Below are 13,447 nucleotides of genomic sequence, written 5' to 3' on the forward strand. Positions count from 1 at the left end.
AAATGACAACCCACTCCAGTGTTCTTGCCTGGAGAATCCCAGGGACGGGGAAGCCTGGTGGGCTACCGTCTATGGGGTCACACAGAGTTGGACACGACTGACGTGACTTAGCAGCAGCAGTAGCAGCAGTAAGCTCAACTTAATTAGTGCAGTGTCTAGAACCAAGGCAGAGTTGTTCTCACAGAAAGCAATCTTTAGAAAGTTGTTCCAGCCTGCGTTTGCTATGCCTTAAACAAACAAGCAAAATAAATTATACAAGCATAAAACAATATCACCAACCCTGAGGCTCTGCATTGAACCACAAATTATTGATGTTCAGCAAACAACTGCTACATCAACAGACTGTCTTGAGTTAGTCAAATACATAAGACAATACCACTACATTCACTTTGCCTGCTAATTGCATTAAAATTGTAGTAGGTTCTGGTATGTAGACAACACAATTTAAAAATATTCAGATTATGAGCCTTAGTAACCTATCAGCTAACTGGGAAATGAACACCAAGAAATTCCTTGTGAAGTTTACGAGAACACAGTGGAGTACATATATAGTTCTGCTCCATGACCCTTATTGAAATTACAGTTGCAGTAAGTCAAGCTCTAAGTGACATGCAGGCAATCTGATGTCCAGAGAAAAAAGATTAGAGTTTTGGGGGTGTATAATGTAAACATGTATCACATGAAGGACTTCAAAGAGTTATGAACACATTGTGAACATCTCCCACTCTGACTAATTAGTATCTTGTTGTTATATTATGGACTTGTACACAAAAACTAGTTATTGAGTTCAGAGTAATTGAAATTAACAGTTATCCATATGTATTTTTTAATCAAATAGAAATTGAAGTTTGTTGCACAGATTTTCTATTTCACAAATTATTTTACAAGTATGGTGGTGATGGTTTAGTCAGTAAGTCGTGTCGACTCTTGAAATTCCATGGACTGAAGCCCACCAGGCTCCTCTGTCCATGGGATTCTCCAGGCAAGAATACTGGAGTGGGTTGCCATTTCCTTCTCCAGGAGATCTTCCCAACCCAGGAATCAAACCCAGATCTCCTGCATTGCAGGCGGATTACCAACTGAGCTATATTTAACCATTATATTAAATTATTTAATCATTAATTATAACAATCAGAGACATGCTGTAATGTGAAATAATATTTTAGTTACTCTAGAAAATGGGAATTATTCAATAAGATCTTTATCATAATGATGGAATATAAAGGAAAAATTCATAAAATTAGGGGAAAAACAAACTCTTGGTTCAAAAGAGAGAACTGTTAATAAATACCAAAGGATTGAGGGTACCACCCCCAATGCTAAGCATGCTGGTATTAAACATATGTATATCACTGCTATGTTCAACATCATCCATAGATCAAAGTTTTGTCTCCAAACTACCCTCATACAGATAGCCTGGACTGCTCCAACAAATGAACAGTACCAAGCTCTAAGGACAGGGAAACCTAGCATACTCTATTCCATGGGATCACAAAGAGTCAGACACGACTGAGCAACTGAACAACAACAAAGCTCCACCCAAACAAGTAGTATCAAAACCTAGAGGAACAAAATAGGGGTAGGGGATCATGAGGTACAAATTACTATGAATAAGATAAATATGATCTAAAGATATGATGTACAGCACAAGGAATATAGTCAATATTTTATAATAACTTTAAATGGAGTATAACCTATAAATATTTTGAATAACTATGTTGTACACCTAAAACTAACATAATACTGTAAGTCAACTATACTTCAATTAAAAAAAAAAAACAGAGAATCAGTACACAAATCATCAAGTATCCAGATGATTCAGATACAGTTTCATCCTAAGAAATATTGGAATCTTTTCTGAGCCCAGACTGAGTCTAGTGATATTGTAAGGGTGAAGTAACTATGAAGAGTAATCAATTCATTTCTTTTTTTACTTGTTTTTCATTGAGGTATAGTTGATGTGTATAAGGTTCATGCGTATAACTCAATGGTAATTTTTAAAGTTTATATTCCATTTGTACTTATTATAAAATATTGGCTATATCCCCTGTTTTATTTATTTTAGAGATAGTTTACTTTATAGATAATAGTTTGCACTTCCTAATCTTCTGCTTATATTTGGCCACTTGCCACTTCACTTCTTATCTTTTTTTCTTGGAATATAGAAAATATTTCCTATCAATAACTGTAGTGACTCATGGTTTCAAAGTATTCTATTTCAAACTTACTCACCTAAAGCAATTCCTCCAAATGATCCTGTTATCCCAGTACCACCTTCTCCATCCAGAATTTGCAATAATAATAAAAGCACACAAAGAAGATTGAAAATTCTTAGCACAAACAGCACAGTGGTTATGCCAACGACAGTTGCTGGTTAACAAAGTTTATATTTAGCTGTGTGGAAGAATCAGCATCACTCCAAGCAGTTAATACACATGGAAGGTGAGGTGAGATTTCTTTTCCACCTAATAAAATCCTGGAGAAGGCAGGGCCATAGTGGAAAGAGATAAAGCGATGGAGCCCAAAATACTCATGTCTGTACCTTGGCTATGCTATTTTCTATTTGAGCTGCAACACATGGTTTAGCCTTTTTGAGCTTTTAAACAGTTTGAAAATTTGAGACCAATATTTATTTCTTTGTAGGAAAGAAAATAATAAGAGCTAACATATATTGAAAGCTGGGTCAGCATCCAGAGCAATACAGGAAATGTTTGCTGAAGCCCTTTAGATGGGTACTATTATTATCTATTACAATTATATTTTGAAGATGAGAAAACTGAGGTATAAAACACTAAACTAATTTCACAAAGAGACACAGATGATAAATTGACAATCCTAGTTCTGGTCTTAGGACTCACATTCCAGAAAAGAAAAGTTTGAATATTGAAGTATAGGCATTACTGCAACGAATGGATTTATTGACTATCCCATACACATCACATACCAAAAACACTAAGCCATTTGCCTTTATCTCTTGCCTTTTTGGATTAAACTGAACTATCAATGCCAGACAAATATTGTTAGTCCATGAGGCATATCACTTCTATACTCTTATTCCAAATGATTCTCTTGAAATGATGAAAAGAACTTTTTTCAATGAACTTTTAGCCCAGCAAAGCAGTAAACCAATACCTTCATTACAAATAGGCTTTATATCATTTCAATGGAATGTGATAAAACTGGAACATATAGGGAGTTTGCCTCTGTTTCACCAGCACTTTGCATGCATGCATGCTGTCACTTTAGCCATGTCCTGACTCTTTGCAGACCTATGGACTGTAGCCCACCATGCTGCTCTGTCCATGGGATTCTCCAGGCAAGAGTACTGGAGTGAGCTGCCATGCCCTCCTCCAGGGGATCCCCCCCAACCCAGGGATGGAAGCCACATCTCTTACATCTCCTGCAGAGGCAGGTGGGTTCTTTATCACCTGTGCCACCTGGGAAGCCCTCAATAGCACAGACTTATCTTCAAACAGCATTTAGTTAGGCTCTTTCCATTATTTCACTAATGGAAAGTAAGAAAACTATGTATGAAGTTACATCATTACTGAAGTGGTAATGCTTAAAATTCAAGATTTTGAATGCTGTGTGTGCTGTGTGTGTGTGTGTGCATGACTTAACAACCACTGCTGATACAGCATTTGTTCTGCCATTTGACTACTCAGAGACCTAAGATTGATATTATGTGCAGCACTTGACAATTCAAGTAAAAAATAATGTGATATTTTTCCAAAACTGGTCAATAATAAATGAGTTTTAGAATTTAAATCAAAACAATGGATTTCTCATAGTACATTATTGATAAGGCACACTTTTTCTAACCATATTTTCAAAGGATAATGCATTATATACTGCCACTACTAATAAAAACTCCAATATAAATGAAAGTATTAAACTAAAAAACAAAATAAAATAGGTTTGTACATGGTAAACATTCTGCAGGGTAGTTTATTTGGAATTTGGGTAGAGATAATGTGTAACATGATTTGCTTCACAAATTCCCTATTTTATTTTATTTTTTTACCCTGGTGAGTAAAACATAAGTTTCTTATAATGGCTTAAGTGCTATAGCCAAACACTAAAATGTCATATAACTATTCCATATGATTTATGGTACGTATTGCTGATCTGAGAAAGTGACAAGTAACTCTTCACAGTAATAAAGTTGTATGAGTAGAGAATACTACTTTAAGGATTTATTTCATAATTAGATATTTTACTATGATTTTTAATTTTTTTCCCAGGAGTGTTTTCAGTTTTTCACTTTAAATACTGTGTCTAAAGAAATGCAAGTCTCATAAAATTATGCTAACTGAACTTGTTTGTTGAATGAATAAATTAATGCATGCATGGCTATTGAAAGAAGAAAAACAACACAGGAAGAGAGAGAGACTTCAATGATATACAATCATAAATGTACAAATTTAGCATAAAGGGATGCTGATTCTCTCACACAGCTAAAAATTAACTCTGTAAACTCTCGCTTTATACTATATCCCCATACTACTGACCATTTCTCCTGGCAATCACTAACTTGTTCTCCATTTCCAAAAATGTATCATTTCAAACAAGCTTTATAAATGAAATTCTTTGGGGATTGTTTTGTTCATACAGCATAATTCCTTACAGATGCATGTCAAGTGTAGTGTTTATCAAGTAGTTCATTGTTTTTTTTTTTTTTCATTGGTGAGTATTATTCCATGGTATGTATATACCACAGTTTATTTAACCATTCATTTACTGAAGGGCATTAACTCTGATTCCAATATTGGCTGTCACAAATAAATCTGCTATTACCATCCATGCACAGTGATTTTTATGTGTGACTGTATGCAAATAAACTTTCATTTTAAAAGGATAAATACAAAGGAGTGATGGAATGTGTGACAACTGAATGTTTAGTTTCGTAAGATATTACCAAAACGTGTTCCAGAGTTCCGCATTTTACATTCCCACCAGTAACATATAAATGATTCAGTTTCTTCATATTCACATCAGCATTTAATGATGTCACTATTTTTATTTTAAACATGGATATAGAGTAGGTGTCATTATGATGTTAATTTGTATTGCTCTGATGGCTAAGGATGCTGAACAACTTCTCAGTTTTTATCTGTTTTCTGTAAATTCTTTTCAGTGAAAAGTCTGTCCAAAGGGAAAAAAAAAAGAATTTGTTAAGGTTTGAGAGTTAAAAAATATATATATTTTAGATACTAGTCCTTTGTCAGATATGTCATTTGCAAATATTTTTCTATCAGTTGTAGGTTCTCCTTTCATCATTTTTACATGGGTTTCACAAAGTAATTTTTAAAACATTTTGATGAGGTCCAATACCTAAACTCTTTCACAGATTATGCCTTTGGTATCAGGCCTAAGAACTCTGTCTAGACACAAGTCTGAGGATAGTTTCCTATTTTCTTCCTAAAAGAAAAAAAATGTGTAGTTTTACATTTTACATTTAAGTGTGTGATTTATTTTGAATTGACTTTTGTACACAATGTGAAGTTTAGGGTTTTTTTTTTTTTGGCCCCTGGATGTCCAAATATTCTAGCACCATTTGTTGAAGACTATCATTTCTCCATTGAATTGGTTTCACACTTTTATCAAAAATCAGTTAAGTGTGTTTGCATGATTTTATTTCTAGGTTCCCTATTCTATTGGCCTATATGTTCCACCACTTCTATACTGATTACTATAGATGTATGCTGCTAAGTCACTTCAGTCGTGTCCAGCTCTGTGTGACCTCATAGATGGCAGCCCACCAGGCTCCCCCGTCCCTGGGATTCTCCACTCAAGAACACTGGAGTGGGTTGCCATTTCCTTCTCCAATGCATGAAAGTGAAAAGTAAAAGTGAAGTCTCTCAGTCGTGTCTGACTCTGCGACCCCATGGACTGCAGCCTTCCAGGCTGCTCCATCCATGGGATTTTCCAGGCAAGAGTACTGGAGTGGGGTGCCATCGCCTTCTCCGACAATAGATGTATAGTAGGTGTTAATATAGGGTAGAGTGATTCTGTTGTCTATGGGTAGCATGTTTTATACATGTCAATTAGATCCTATTAGTTAACTGCATTGCTTAGAGATTTAATATTCTCACTGATGTTCTGTCTCGCACTTCTGTCAGTTCCTATGATAAAGTGGTACATTGAAGCCTGCAACCATAATTGTTGATTTGCTTATTTCTCCTTGAAGTTTTTTCCATTACTTTTCATGTACTTTGAGGTTCAGTTGTTTGATGCAGACCCATTTAGGAATGCTGTCTTTCTGGTGAGTATTTCTTTTATCAGTATGTAATGCTCCTCTTTGTCTGCAGTAATTTTCTTTGCTCTGAATTCTACTTTTTTTTAAATTTAACTTTATTTATTTTAATTGGAGGCTGATAGCACCCCACTCCAGTACTATTGCCTGGAAAATCCCACGGACAGAGGAGCCTGGTAGGCTGCGGTCCATGGGGTGGCGAAGAGTCAGACACGACTGAGCGACTTCCCTTTCACTTTTCACTTTCATGCATTGGAGAAGGAAATGGCAACCCACTCCAGTGTTCTTGCCTGGAGAATCCCAGGGACAGGGGAGCCTGGTGGGCTGCTGTCTGTGGGGTCACACAGAGTCAGACACGACTGAAGTAACTTAGCAGCAGCAGCAATTACTTTACAATATTGTATTGGTTTTGCCATACATCAACATGAATCCACCATGAGTGTACACATGTTCCCCATCCTGAACCCCCTCCCACCTTCCTCCCATACCATCCCTCTAGGTCATCCCAGTGCACCAGCCCTAAGCATCCTGTATCCTGCATCAAACCTAGACTGGCGATTCATTTCTTATATGATATTATACATGTTTCAATGTCATTCTCCAAAATCATCTCACCCTCTCCCTCTCCCACAGAGTTTTTCCAAAACACTGTTCTAAACATCTATGTCTCTTTTGCTGTCTCCCGTACAGGGTTATTGTTACCATCTTTCTAAATTCCATATTTATGCATTAGCATACTGTATCGGTGTTTTTATTTCTGGCTTAATTCACTCTGTATAATTGGCTCCAGTTTCATTCACCTCATTAGAACTGATTCAAATGTATTCCTTTTGAACTCTACTTTACTGCATATTACTATTAAAGCAATTCCCACTTGAAAAATCTTACATGCATGTTAACCTTTTTCCCTCCATTTACTTCTAATCTATATATATCATTTGAGTCAGTTTCTTACAGGCAATAGTTGGGTCATATCTTTTTAACTACTCTACCATTCTCTCTTTCAATTTGTGTATTTATGTTAAAGATAATTACTGGTATGTTAGAATCATATCTGCTATTTTATTAATGGTTCTGTTTGCTTCTTCTGGCTCCCATCTGTCTCTTTTCTTGCTTTCTCATGTGTTGCTTCATCATATATGTTTCCATATTGCTTTCTATAGTGCTCATGAGTACATCTCTTTGTCTAGTTTTCATATGGGTGCTCTGTATGCTACAATATACAGATGTAACATCACAATCTGTGAGTATCAACATTTATTTACCCCTTCAAGTCAAGTACAAAAATCTGTTTCACTTAGGTCCCTTTACCTTCCTCACTTTTAAATAGCTATGTCTTGAATATTAGATGATATAGTAAATTCTGCTTTGATCATCAAATGTGATTTATAAAACTCATGAGGAAAAGGACAATGTACATTATGACCCATGTTTCTGTTACTTTCCATTGTTTTTTCTTTTTTCCCTCCTATCTTATGCTCCATGATTCTTTCTTTTCTATTTTCTTTCTGTTTGAAAAGCTTTATCAGCCAATCTATAAAGGTAGGTCTGCTAGCAATAAATTATTTTCAGTTTCTCCAACTGAGAATTTCTTTATGTCTCATTCATTCCTGAAGGGTAGTTTTATCAGAAATACAATTTTATCATTAACAAATTCTTTTTTCTTTTTCCACTTGAAAAAATATTTTGCCACTTTCTTTTGGACGACAAGGTTTCAAATGAGAATTCCACAGGCATTTGAAATGGTGTTTCTATTGGGCAATACACTGTTTCTCTTTTCTGCCTTTAAGGTGTTTCCATTGTCTTTGGCTTTCAAAATTTCATTTATTGTTGTTGGTGTAGGTTTCTTTGTGTTTATCTTATCTGGGTTTGCTTAGCTTCCTGGACCTAAATGTTGGTTTCTTCAATAAATGTGGGAAGCTGCCAGCCATTATTTCTTCAAATATTATTTCAGTACCAGTCTTTCTCCTCTCCTTTCGATACTCTGATAATAGGAACATTAGCCTTTTTCTGCTTTTGTTCTATAGGCCCCTGCTGCTGCTGCTGCTGCTGCTGCTAAGTTGCTTCAGTTGTATCTAGCTCTGTGTGACCCCAGAGACGGCAGCCCATCAGGCTCCCCCAACCCTGGGATTCTCCAGGCAAGAACACTGGAGTGGGTCACCATTTCCTTCTCCAATGCATGAAAGTGAAAAGTGAATGTGAAGTCACTCAGTCGTGTCCAACTCTTAGCGACCCCATGGGCTGCAGCCTACCAGGCTCCTCCAACCATGGGATTTTCCAGGCAAGAGTACTGGAAGGGGGTGCCACTGCCTTCTCCGATAGGCCCCTGAGTCTCTCTCAACTTTTTTCAGTATATTTTCTCTCTGTTGTTTCAAATTGGGTAAATTGTATTGATCTGCTTTCTAATTTGCTGATTTGTTTATATGTCATCTCCACTCTACTACTGACACCATTTGCTGAATGCTTTACTTATTATTTCTATTACTGTATTTTTCATTTCTATAATTTAATTTCATTTTAGTATAATTTTTTTTCCTTGGCCACAATTTTTATATTTTTTTAATTTGCTTTAGAAATTTGTAATTCCTTACTGTAACACTTTTGTGGAGGAAGCTTTAAAATCATTGTTGGATAGTTCTAATATTGGGTTAATCTTGGCACTAGCATAAATTTACTATCATTGCTCATTTAAATTATTTTCTTGGTTCCTGCTACAATGGGTGATTTTCTATAGTATTCTCAATATAGTGCCTATTAGGTTTAGCAACTTACTGCCTATTTAACTCAAGCAACTAGTCACTGTGTTTAGGTTTATCATGCAAGCCTTGGCCTACATTTGTAGATTGATGCTCCAATGGCACTCTAACTTCCTCAGCCTTGTTTGGTTGGTTTCTTGTTTTTGTTTTATTTTCAGTTTACTAGGTACCAGCATGGATCCCAAAATGAACACAAATGGGATTTCCCCATACTGGGCTGCTGCTTGTCTTCTCATGGAGGAGTGATGTGGTGGGATCACCTGAGCAGTCTCCCCAACCTTCCTCAGCTGTCTGGTTGTCTCTGGGAAGAGGGAGTCTCAGGCCTCCTGAGTTAAAGACTGTCTCTAAAACAGAAGCTTGCTACTGCTATCCCCTCCTTGCCTGTTCTATCCATCTGAAGAACAGTTATTTTTTTCTGTTTTTAGCTGCTTATTGTGGCTGTATCCATCCATTGGTTGTGCCCCACCTCCAGTGTCTCTGAATGGGATTGAGGGTCAGGATTGAAGAAAAGAAAAGACAGTCTCAGGACTGTGAGAAAAGACTCCCAAATGGAATTTCCTGTTGTGTTGTGACCAGATCCCTTCTTCCTCTTCTACTTTCAGGCCTCAGTACTTCTCAGTGGGAAAGGGGAATCTCCGGCCCTCTAGCAAAGGAGAGTGCTTTGCCCTGGACACTTAATTTTGGCAGAGCTGCTGGTCATGTTTGTGTCAAGCTCTTCGGTGTCGTATGCACTCTGCTATATTCAGGGCAGGAATGAACCGACCAGGGACACGTTCTATGGCTTGCCTGGAGGTAAGAAAATCTCAGGGCTTAGCAGTCTTCATCTGCTGGGTAGGGGGATATTAAAATGCCTGTTCTTTCAGTCCTGGGATCCTAACCCAGCTCAGTTCCCTCTTACCACATTTACAGAGTTCTCCTTTGCTGTTGTCTGTGTTATTTCCAGGGTTTATACAGTGCTTAGCAAAGAGCAGAAAGATACAGGTCTATGCCATCCTGTCTCAATGGGAAGTTCCTAAAATGTCCATTATGTTTTTCTTAAAATAAAGATGCATATTACTTTTCCTTTCTTACTGGTGAGAGAAACTAAGGTACAAAAACATATTCTATTTGTTCAATGTCATGAAGTAAGCAAAAGGCAGTAGAGATAAGATTAATCTACCTATCAAAGGGCTCTTTTTTTTTCACTTACTCTCTTTCTTCATACGTGTAAACAGTGTGATAACAACAGAAAAGAGAAAATTCTAAGAAACTATTCTTTACCTAATATCATTTAACTAAGAGGATAAAAAAATCTATGAAATTAAATATGTTCATTAAATTATGTCAAGGCAAACATAGAGGCTAAGGAGATAAATGTAAAACAAATACTTTCCGGGAAATTCCAGGCAAAGGCAACGAGGACAACGGTAATGTATATAGGATTAAAGAAAATTAGCATTTTGAAGGTCAGGCAATGTCTTAGGAAAATGACTGGCTCAGCTCTGTTGCTGGTTCCTTGGCAGTCCCGTCCAAACGTGTTTTCAAGAAAAGTAGCACCCCCAAAGAGGAGAGGCACATTTGGCTTAGGAGATTGCCAGAGAGCAAGGACAGCTGAGTTGATTTTAGGCTGCTGCTGCTGCTGCTGCTCAGTCACTTCAGTCGTGTCCAGCTCTGTGAGACCCCATAGATGGCAGCCCACCAGGCTCACTCATCCCTGGGATTCTCCAGGCAAGAACACTGGAGTGGGTTGCCATTTCCTTCTCCAATGCATGAAAGTGAAAAGTCAAAGTGAAGTTGCTCAGTCGTGTCTGACTCTTAGTGACCCCATGGACTGCAGCCCACCAGGCTCCTCCATCCATGGGATTTTCCAGGCAAGAGTACTGGAGTGGGTTGGATTTTAGGCTATCAGTTTGCAAAGAATAAAAATGGCTAACTCTGTTTCTTTGTCTTTCTCTGCTAGACATTTCAGATGCTGGCAGGAGGACTGTCTGGAACTGACAACACCAGCCGTAATTACTGAGGAGACACTTTGTAAGAATATGCTTTGTTTTGTTTTGTTGTCTTCAAATACCAAAGGCAAATAATGAAGTGTTTACAAGAAGGGAAAGATCATCCCTCACTCCTTTTCATGTTGACAAATTCCAGAATAAGTGAAAGAGATAATCCAAGTTACTGAGTAAACATGAAAGAGTTCCAAATAGAGACCCCAGGAAACGGAGGGGCAGAGAGAGGGTATGAGTGCAGAGGGAGAGGGAAGCACCTGAAGTGGTTCACTGGGGATGAGGGAGCCCAGTGTACATCTTCTTCTCCTGCTGTGTGAGAAGTGAAATACAGCAGCAATTTTGTTTCTTGAGAATTTTTTTCTCAATGAAAAGGAATTTTTTTAAGTGACATGGAAATATTGACTTGCAGTGTTTTATCTTAGTAGCTTCCAAGAACGGGATGGGTGCCTGCCAATGTGACAGAAAGAGCTTAGCAATCCTTCCTTCCTAAAACTAGACTTTGACAGAAACTCTTTTCATACAAGGCAAATATGTCTAATAGACAATGCTTTTGCTCCAAGGCAATTATCTGTCTGGTGAGAAAAAACATGGATTTTGTAGAGGAAGGTGAGAAGAACATCTAATATTTATTGAATACTTACTGTGTAATAGATACTGCACATACAATATTTCCCTGAACTGACAGTCTCCTGCAGTGGGATCACCAATCGACTGATGAGCAAATATCAACTCAAAGAACTGCCCAAAGTAACATAACTAGTAAATGGTAGAGCTGAGATCTGAATCTACGATTTCCATACAATATTTTTATTACTATTGAATAAAATTATTAACCATTCATCTAAAATATTGAATGGAAATTGTTTTCCATTTTATTGCAGAAATCACAAAGACTTTCATATGCCAATATGAATCATATGTAGTATTAAAAGGAAAACCATTTTAACACTTTACCAACAAAAACTGATCTGACTTTGGTACATTATCCCCCAGAAGCACCTGTGGTTCCTGGAATCAATGATGGAACAAATTTTGGGAAATGTTGATCTAGGTGATTAGTATTATAGAAGACTTAACCACCAAATCCAGCTCACCAAACTACTTCCATTCTGAAAATGTTTTCAGGTTTTTTAGGATGTTTTGTGGCTTCTCAGATGGTGCTAGTGGTAGAGAACATGCCTGCCAATGCAGGAGACAAGAGATGCAGGTTGGATTCCTGGGTTGGGAAGATCCCTGGTAGGATTGCCCAGCAACCCACTCCAGTATTCTTGCCTGGAGAAATCCATGGACAGAGGAGCCTCATGGGCTACAGTCCATAAGGCTGCAAAGAGTTGGTTACGACTGAAGCAACTGAACACACACGCAGAATTTTAAAAATGCATTCACTTCCATCTGCTTGTTTTCATTTCACAAAAATCAGTGGAAACTAGAATGCCTGCCACCACTTGCCATCCATCCAAGGTCACAGTGTTCTTTTTCAGGAAGTTTTCCCCAACTTAGCACACAAGATACTCTGTTTTCTGTTTTATTCATCATATTGATGTTCTCACTCAACAGCTCTGGTAGAGTGAAGACAACAGAGGGAAAAAGAAAGGGAGTCCCAGAGACTTGTATCTGTCATGGCACTGCCATTCCCTACCTCTTCAATTCTTAGGATTTAATATTAGGACTTCCCTGGTGGCTCAGACGGTAAAGCGTCTGTCTACAATGCAGGAGACCTGGGTTCAATTCCTGGGTTGGGAAGATCCCCTGGACAAGGAAATGGCAATCCACTCCAGTGCTATTGCCTGGAAAATCCCATGGACAGAGGAGCCTGGTAGGCTACAGTCCATTGGGTCGCAAAAAGTCGCACACGACTGAGCGACTTCACTTTCACTTTCACATGTATTAACAGTAGTAATAAATAACCTTTGCATAGTTTTGAGAATGTAATGAAACAAAACATAAAAAGTCAGAAGAAAGTACCAAAGAGATATTAGTATCTCTCCCCAATCTGCCTTTTTCTTCTCAGTGTTTACAGATGGCTTCCACATGGTCCATGGTTTTGCACACCTCTAAGATATTTAAGATCACATAGGAGGTCTAATTACTTCAGTTCATTGACTATCACATTCCACTGAGCACTAATTTGAGAATAATGTGGTGACAGTGTTTTTGAAAATTATTATTATTATTAATATTACTTTTAAAATAACACAAAAGCAGGGGACTTAGGAGGAATAAATGGATTGAAGGTTTCATACCTTGAGACAAAATATTTAATTATGTTTAGCACTATATTCTTTAAATGCAACTATTCTGAAACTGCAATTAATACATTTTTATCTTTCTCTAGGTTGGTTCATCCCCTGTACTTTCTCCCAGTCACACCCACCCACTTTCTCCCAGTGTTTCTCTCTCAATTCTAAAAGAAATTTGAGTCTTACCATCACAGTGGGTCACTCATTAACTAT

Source organism: Ovis canadensis, chromosome 14 (genome assembly GCF_042477335.2).
Source record: "Ovis canadensis isolate MfBH-ARS-UI-01 breed Bighorn chromosome 14, ARS-UI_OviCan_v2, whole genome shotgun sequence".
Classification (NCBI taxonomy): Eukaryota; Metazoa; Chordata; class Mammalia; order Artiodactyla; family Bovidae; genus Ovis; species Ovis canadensis.